Raw genomic sequence first — 8378 nt, forward strand, 5'->3', positions numbered from 1 at the left:
TCCCAGTGTTAATACCAGCAGTATGGAGGGAGGGTGACTATGGTCCCAGTGTTAATACCAGCAGTATGGGAGGGTGACTATGGTCCCAGTGTTAATACCAGCAGTATGGAGGAGGGTGACTATGTTCCCAGTGTTAACACCAGCAGTATGGAGGGAGGTGACTATGGTCCCAGTGTTAACACCAGCAGTATGGAGGTGATGGTCCCAGTGAGCAGTATGGAGGGAGGGTGACTCTCTATTGTCCCAGTGTTAATACCAGCAGTATGGATGGAGGGTGACTATGGTCCCAGTGTTAATACCAGCAGTATGGAGGGAGGGTTACTATGGTCCCAGTGTTAATACCAGCAGTACGTGATTCTCTATGGTCCCAGTGTTAATACCAGCAGTAAGGAGGGTGACTATGGTCCCAGTGTTAACACCAGCAGTATGGAGGGAGGGTGACTATGGTCCCAGTGTTAATACCAGCAGTATGGAGGGAGGGTGACTATGGTCCCAGTGTTAATACCAGCAGTATGGAGGGAGGGTGACTATGGTCCCAGTGTTAATACCAGCAGTATGGAGGGAGGGTGACTATAGTCCCACTGTTAATACCAGCAGTATTGAGGGTTACTATGGTCCTAGTGTTTACACCAGCAGTATGGAGGGAGGGTGACTATGGTCCCAGTGTTAATACCAGCAGTATGGAGTGAGGGTGACTATGGTCCCAGTGTTAACACCAGCAGTATGGAGGGAGGGTGACTCTCTATGGTGCCAGTGTTAATACCAGCAGTATGGAGGGAGGGTGACTATAGTCCCACTGTTAATACCAGCAGTATGGAGGGAGGGTGACTATGGTCCCAGTGTTAATACCAGCAGTATGGAGGGAGGGTGACTATGGTCCCAGTGTTAACACCAGCAGTATGGAGGGAGGGTGACTCTCTATTGTCCCAGTGTTAATACCAGCAGTATGGATGGGGGTGACTATGGTTCCAGTGTTAACACCAGCAGTATGGAGGGAGGGTGACTATGGTCCCAGTGTTAATACCAGCAGTATGACCCTCTATGGTCCCAGGTTAATACCAGCAGTTTGGAGGGAGGGTCCTCTATTGTCCCAGTGTTAATACCAGCAGTATGGAGGGAGGGTGACTATTGTCCCAGTGTTAATACCAGCAGTATGAGGGAGGGTGACTATGGTCCCAGTGTTAATACCAGCAGTATGGAGGGGGTGACTATGGTCCCAGTGTTAATACCAGCAGTATGGAGGGAGGGTGACTATGGTCCCAGTGTTAATACCAGCAGTATGGAGGGAGGGTGACTATGGTCCCAGTGTTAATACCAGCAGTAGTGTTAATACCAGCAGTATGGAGGGTGACTCTCTATTGTCCCAGTGTTAATAGCAGCAGTATGGAGGGAGGGTGAATATGGTCCCAGTGTTAATACCAGCAGTATGGAGGGAGGGTGACTATGGTCCCAGTGTTAATACCAGCAGTATGGAGGGAGGGTGACTATGGTCCCAGTGTTAATACCAGCAGTATGGAGGGGGTGACTATGGTCCCAGTGTTAATACCAGCAGTATGGAGGGAGGGTGATTATGGTCCCAGTGTTAATACCAGCAGTATGGAGGGAGGGTGACTATGGTCCCAGTGTTAATACCAGCAGTATGGAGGGAGGTGACTCTCTATTGTCCCAGTGTTAATACCAGCAGTATGGAAGGAGGGTGACTATGGTCCCAGTGTTAATACCAGCAGTATGGGAGGAGGGTGACTATGGTCCCAGTGTTAATACCAGCAGTATGGAGGAGGGTGACTCTCTATTGTCCCAGTGTTAATACCAGCAGTATGGAGGGAGGGTGACTATGGTCCCAGTGTTAATACCAGCAGTATGGAGGGAGGGTGACCATGGTCCCAGTGTTAATACCAGCAGTATGGAGGGAGGTTGACTATGGTCCCAGTGTTAATACCAGCAGTATGGAGGAGGGTGACTCTCTATGGTCCCAGCAGTCCCAGTGTTAATACCAGCAGTATGAGGGAGGGTGACTATGGTCCCAGTGTTACCAGCAGTATACCAGCAGTATGGAGGAGGGTGACTATGGTCCCAGTGTTAATACCAGCAGTATGGAGGGAGGTGACTATGGTCCCAGTGTTAATACCAGCAGTATGGAGGGAGGGTGACTATGGTCCCAGTGTTAATACCAGCAGTATGGAGGGAGGGTGACTATGGTCCCAGTGTTAATACCAGCAGTATGGAGGGAGGGTGACTATGGTCCCAGTGTTAATACCAGCAGTATGGAGGGAGGGTGACTATGGTCCCAGTGTTAATACCAGCAGTATGGAGGGAGGGTGACTCTCTATTGTCCCAGTGTTAATACCAGCAGTATGGATGGAGGGTGACTATGGTCCCAGTGTTAATACCAGCAGTATGGAGGGAGGGTGACTATGGTCCCAGTGTTAATACCAGCAGTATGGAGGGAGTGTTGAGCAGTAAGGGAGGGTGACTATGGTCCCAGTGTTAACACCAGCAGTATGGAGGGAGGGTGACTATGGTCCCAGTGTTAATACCAGCAGTATGGAGGGAGGGTGACTATGGTCCCAGTGTTAATACCAGCAGTATGGAGGAGGGTGACTATGGTCCCAGTGTTAATACCAGCAGTATGGAGGGAGGGTGACTATGGTCCCAGTGTTAATACCAGCAGTATGGAGGAGGGTGACTATGGTCCCAGTGTTAACACCAGCAGTATGGAGGGAGGGTGACTATGGTCCCAGTGTTAATACCAGCAGTATGGAGGGAGGGTGACTATGGTCCCAGTGTTAATACCAGCTGACTATGGTCCCAGTGTTAATACCAGCAGTATGGAGGGAGGGTGACTATGGTCCCAGTGTTAACACCAGCAGTATGGAGGAGGGTGACTATGGTCCCAGTGTTAATACCAGCAGTATGGAGGGAGGGTGACTATGGTCCCAGTGTTAATACCAGCAGTATGGAGGGGAGGGTGACTATGGTCCCAGTGTTAACACCAGCAGTATGGAGGGAGGGTGACTATGGTCCCAGTGTTAATACCAGCAGTATGGAGGGAGGGTGACTATGGTCCCAGTGTTAATACCAGCAGTATGGAGGGAGGGTGACTATGGTCCCAGTGTTAATACCAGCAGTATGGAGGGAGGTGACTATGGTCCCAGTGTTAACACCAGCAGTATGGAGGGAGGGTGACTATGGTCCCAGTGTTAATACCAGCAGTATGGAGGAGGGTGACTATGGTCCCAGTGTTAACACCAGCAGTATGGAGGGAGGGTGACTCTATTGTCCCAGTGTTAATACCAGCAGTATGGAGGGAGGGTGACTATGGTCCCAGTGTTAATACCAGCAGTATGGAGGGAGGGTGACTATGGTCCCAGTGTTAATACCAGCAGTACGGATTCTCTATGGTCCCAGTGTTAATACCAGCAGTATGGAGGGTGACTATGGTCCCAGTGTTAACACCAGCAGTATGGAGGAGGGTGACTATGGTCCCAGTGTTAATACCAGCAGTATGGAGGAGGGTGACTATGGTCCCAGTGTTAATACCAGCAGTATGGAGGGAGGGTGACTATGGTCCCAGTGTTAATACCAGCAGTATGGAGGGAGGGTGACTATAGTCCCACTGTTAATATCAGCAGTATTGAGGGGTGACTACCAGTGTTTACACCAGCAGTATGGAGGGAGGGTGACTATGGTCCCAGTGTTAATACCAGCAGTATGGAGGAGGGTGACTATGGTCCCAGTGTTAATACCAGCAGTATGGAGGGGGTGACTCTCTATGGTCCCAGTGTTAATACCAGCAGTATGGAGGGAGGGTGACTATGGTCCCAGTGTTAATACCAGCAGTATGGAGGAGGGTGACTATGGTCCCAGTGTTATACCAGCAGTATGGAGGGAGGGTGACTATGGAGGTTAACACCAGCAGTATGGTGGGAGGGTGACTCTCTATTGTCCCAGTGTTAATACCAGCAGTATGGATGGGGGTGACTATGGTCCCAGTGTTAACACCAGCAGTATGGAGGGAGGGTGACTATGGTCCCAGTGTTAATCCCAGTGTTATGGTCCCAGTGTTAATACCAGCAGTTTGGAGGGAGGGTGACTCTCTATGGTCCCAGTGTTAATACCAGCAGTATGGAGGGGGTGACTATGGTCCCAGTGTTAATACCAGCAGTATGAGGGAGGGTGACTATGGTCCCAGTGTTAATACCAGCAGTATGGAGGGAGGGTGGGTGACTATGGTCCCAGTGTTAATACCAGCAGTATGGAGGGAGGGTGACTCTCTATGGTCCCAGTGTTAATACCAGCAGTATGGAGGAGGTGACTATAGTCCCACTGTTAATACCAGCAGTATGTAGGAGGGTGACTATGGTCCCAGTGTTAATACCAGCAGTATGGAGGGAGGGTGACTCTCTATTGTCCCAGTGTTAATACCAGCAGTATGGAGGGAGGGTGAATATGGTCCCAGTGTTAATACCAGCAGTATGGAGGAGGGTGACTATGGTCCCAGTGTTAATACCAGCAGTATGGAGGGAGGGTGACTATGGTCCCAGTGTTAATACCAGCAGTATGGAGGGAGGGTGACTATGGTCCCAGTGTTAATACCAGCAGTATGGAGGGAGGGTGACCATGGTCCCAGTGTTATACCAGCAGTATGGAGGGAGGGTGACTATGGTCCCAGTGTTAATACCAGCAGTATGGAGGAGGGTGACTCTCTATTGTCCCAGTGTTAATACCAGCAGTATGGAGGGAGTGACTATGGTCCCAGTGTTAATACCAGCAGTATGGAGGGAGGGTGACTATGGTCCCAGTGTTAATACCAGCAGTATGGAGGAGGGTGACTATGGTCCCAGTGTTAATACCAGCAGTATGGAGGAGGGTGACTATGGTCCCAGTGTTAATACCAGCAGTATGGAGGGGGTGACTATGGTCCCAGTGTTAATACCAGCAGTATGGAGGGAGAGGTGACTATGGTCCCAGTGTTAATACCAGCAGTATGGAGGGAGGGTGACTATTGTCCCAGTGTTAATACCAGCAGTATGGAGGGAGGGTGACTATGGTCCCAGTGTTAATACCAGCAGTATGGAGGGAGGGTGACTATGGTCCCAGTGTTAATACCAGCAGTATGGAGGGAGGGTGACTATGGTCCCAGTGTTAATACCAGCAGTATGGAGGGTGACTATGGTCCCAGTGTTTACACCAGCAGTATGGAGGGAGGTGACTATGGTCCCAGTGTTAACACCAGCAGTATGGAGGGGAGGGTGACTATGGTCCCAGTGTTAATACCAGCAGTATGGAGGGAGGGTGACTATGGTCCCAGTGTTAATACCAGCAGTATGGAGGGAGGGTGACTATGGTCCCAGTGGTACCAGCAGTATGGAGGGAGGGTTAACACCAGCAGTATGGGAGGGAGTCCCAGGTGAGTATGGAGGGGAGGGTGACTCTATGGTCCCAGTGTTAATACCAGCAGTATGGAGGGAGGGTGACTACCAGCTGACTATGGTCCCAGTGTTAATACCAGCAGTATACGTGACTCTCTATGGTCCCAGTGTTAATACCAGCAGTATGGAGGGAGGGTGACTATGGTCCCAGTGTTAACACCAGCAGTATGGAGGAGGGTGACTATGGTCCCAGTGTTAATACCAGCAGTACGTGACTCTCTATGGTCCCGGTGTTAATACCAGCAGTATGGAGGGAGGGTGACTATGGTCCCAGTGTTAATACCAGCAGTATGGAGGAGGGTGACTATGGTCCCAGTGTTAATACCAGCAGTATGGAGGGAGGGTGACTATGGTCCCAGTGTTAATACCAGCAGTATGGAGGGAGGGTGACTATGGTCCCAGTGTTTACACCAGCAGTATGGAGGGAGGGTGACTATGGTCCCAGTGTTAATACCAGCAGTATGGAGGGAGGGTGACTTCTTTGGTCCCAGTGTTAATACCAGCAGTATGGAGGGAGGGTGACTATAGTGTTAATACCAGCAGTATTGAGGGTGACTATGGTCCCAGTGTTAACACCAGCAGTATGGAGGGAGGGTGACTATGGTCCCAGTGTTAATACCAGCAGTATGGAGGGAGGGTGACTATGGTCCCAGTGTTAATACCAGCAGTATGGAGGGAGGGTGACTATGGTCCCAGTGTTAGGGATACAGCAGTATGGATGGAGGGTGACTATGTTCCCAGTGTTAACACCAGCAGTATGGAGGGAGGGTGACTATGGTCCCAGTTTTAATACCAGCAGTATGTAGGGAGGGTGACTATGGTCCCAGTGTTAATACCAGCAGTATGGAGGGAGGGTGACTATGGTCCCAGTGTTAACACCAGCAGTATGGAGGGAGGGTGACTCTCTATTGTCCCAGTGTTAATACCAGCAGTATGGATGGAGGGTGACTATGGTCCCAGTGTTAATACCAGCAGTATGGAGGAGGGTGACTATGGTCCCAGTGTTAATACCAGCAGTACGTGATTCTCTATGGTCCCAGTGTTATACCAGCAGTATGGAGGGTGACTATGGTCCCAGTGTTAACACCAGCAGTATGGAGGAGGGTGACTATGGTCCCAGTGTTAATACCAGCAGTATGGAGGGAGGGTGACTATGGTCCCAGTGTTAATACCAGCAGTATGGAGGAGGGGTGACTATGGTCCCAGTGTTAATACCAGAGGTATGGAGGAGGGTGACTATGGTCCCAGTGTTAATACCAGCAGTATGGAGGGAGGGTGAATATGGTCCCAGTGTTAATACCAGCAGTATGGAGGGAGGGTGACTATGGTCCCAGTGTTAACACCAGCAGTATGGGAGGGAGGGGTGACTATGGTCCCAGTGTTAATACCAGCAGTATGGAGGGAGGGGTGACTTGGTCCCAGTGTTAATACCAGCAGTATGGAGGGAGGGTGACTATGGTCCCACTGTTAATACCAGCAGTATTGAGGGTGACTATGGTCCTAGTGTTAACACCAGCAGTATGGAGGAGGGTGACTATGTAGTCCCAGTGTTAATACCAGCAGTATGGAGGGAGGGTGACTATGGTCCCAGTGTTAATACCAGCAGTATGGAGGGAGGGTGACTATGGTCCCAGTGTTAACACCAGCAGTATGGAGGGAGGGTGACTATGTTCCAGTGTTAACACCAGCAGTATGGAGGAGGGTGACTATGGTCCCAGTTTTAATACCAGCAGTATGTAGGGAGGGTGACTATGGTCCCAGTGTTAACACCAGCAGTATGGAGGAGGGTGACTATGGTCCCAGTGTTAACACCAGCAGTATGGAGGGAGGGTGACTCTCTATTGTCCCAGTGTTAATACCAGCAGTATGGATGGAGGGTGACTATGGTCCCAGTGTTAATACCAGCAGTATGAGGAGGGTTACTATGGTCCCAGTGTTAATACTCAGCAGTACGTGATTCTCTATGGTCCCAGTGTTATACCAGCAGTATGGAGGGTGACTATGGTCCCAGTGTTAACACCAGCTGGGAGGGAGGGTGACTATGGTCCCAGTGTTAATACCAGCAGTATGGAGGGAGGGTGACTATGGTCCCAGTGTTAATACCAGCAGTATGGAGGGAGGGTGACTATGGTCCCAGTGTTAATACCAGAGGTATGGAGGAGGTTTGACTATGGTCCCAGTGTTAAATACCAGCAGTATGGAGGAGGGGTGAATATGGTCCTACCAGCAGTATGGAGGGAGGGTGACTATGGTCCCAGTGTTAACACCAGCAGTATGGAGGGAGGGTGACTATGGTCCCAGTGTTAATACCAGCAGTATGGAGGGAGGGTGACTCTCTTTGGTCCCAGTGTTAATAACAGCAGTATGGGAGGGAGGGTGACTATAGTCCCACTGTTAATACCAGCAGTATTGAGGGTGACTATGGTCCTAGTGTTAACACCAGAAGTATGGAGGAGGGTGACTATGGTCCCAGTGTTAATACCAGCAGTATGGAGGAGGGTGACTATGGTCCCAGTGTTATACCAGCAGTATGGAGGGAGGGTGACTCTCTGGGTCCCAGTGTTAACACCAGCAGTATGGAGGGACTGACTATGGTCAGTGTTACCACCAGCAGTATGGAGGAGGGTGACTATGGTCCCAGTTTTAATACCAGCAGTATGTAGGAGGGGACTATGGTGAGCAGTGGCTGGAGGAGGGTGACTATGGTCCCAGTGTTAACACCAGCAGTATGGAGGAGGGTGACTCTCATTGTCCCAGTGTTAATACCCAGCAGTATGGATGGAGGGTGACGCGGTCCCAGTGTTAATACCAGAAGAAAAGGGAGGGAGGCTACGGTGGTCCCAGTGTTAATACCAGCAGTGAACAAAGGATCTTCATGGTCCCAGTGTTAATACTCAGCAGTATGGAGGGCAGACTAGTGGTCAAAGTGTTAACACCAGCAGTATG

The sequence above is a fragment of the Oncorhynchus tshawytscha genome, linkage group LG02, assembly GCF_018296145.1.
Source record: "Oncorhynchus tshawytscha isolate Ot180627B linkage group LG02, Otsh_v2.0, whole genome shotgun sequence".
Classification (NCBI taxonomy): Eukaryota; Metazoa; Chordata; class Actinopteri; order Salmoniformes; family Salmonidae; genus Oncorhynchus; species Oncorhynchus tshawytscha.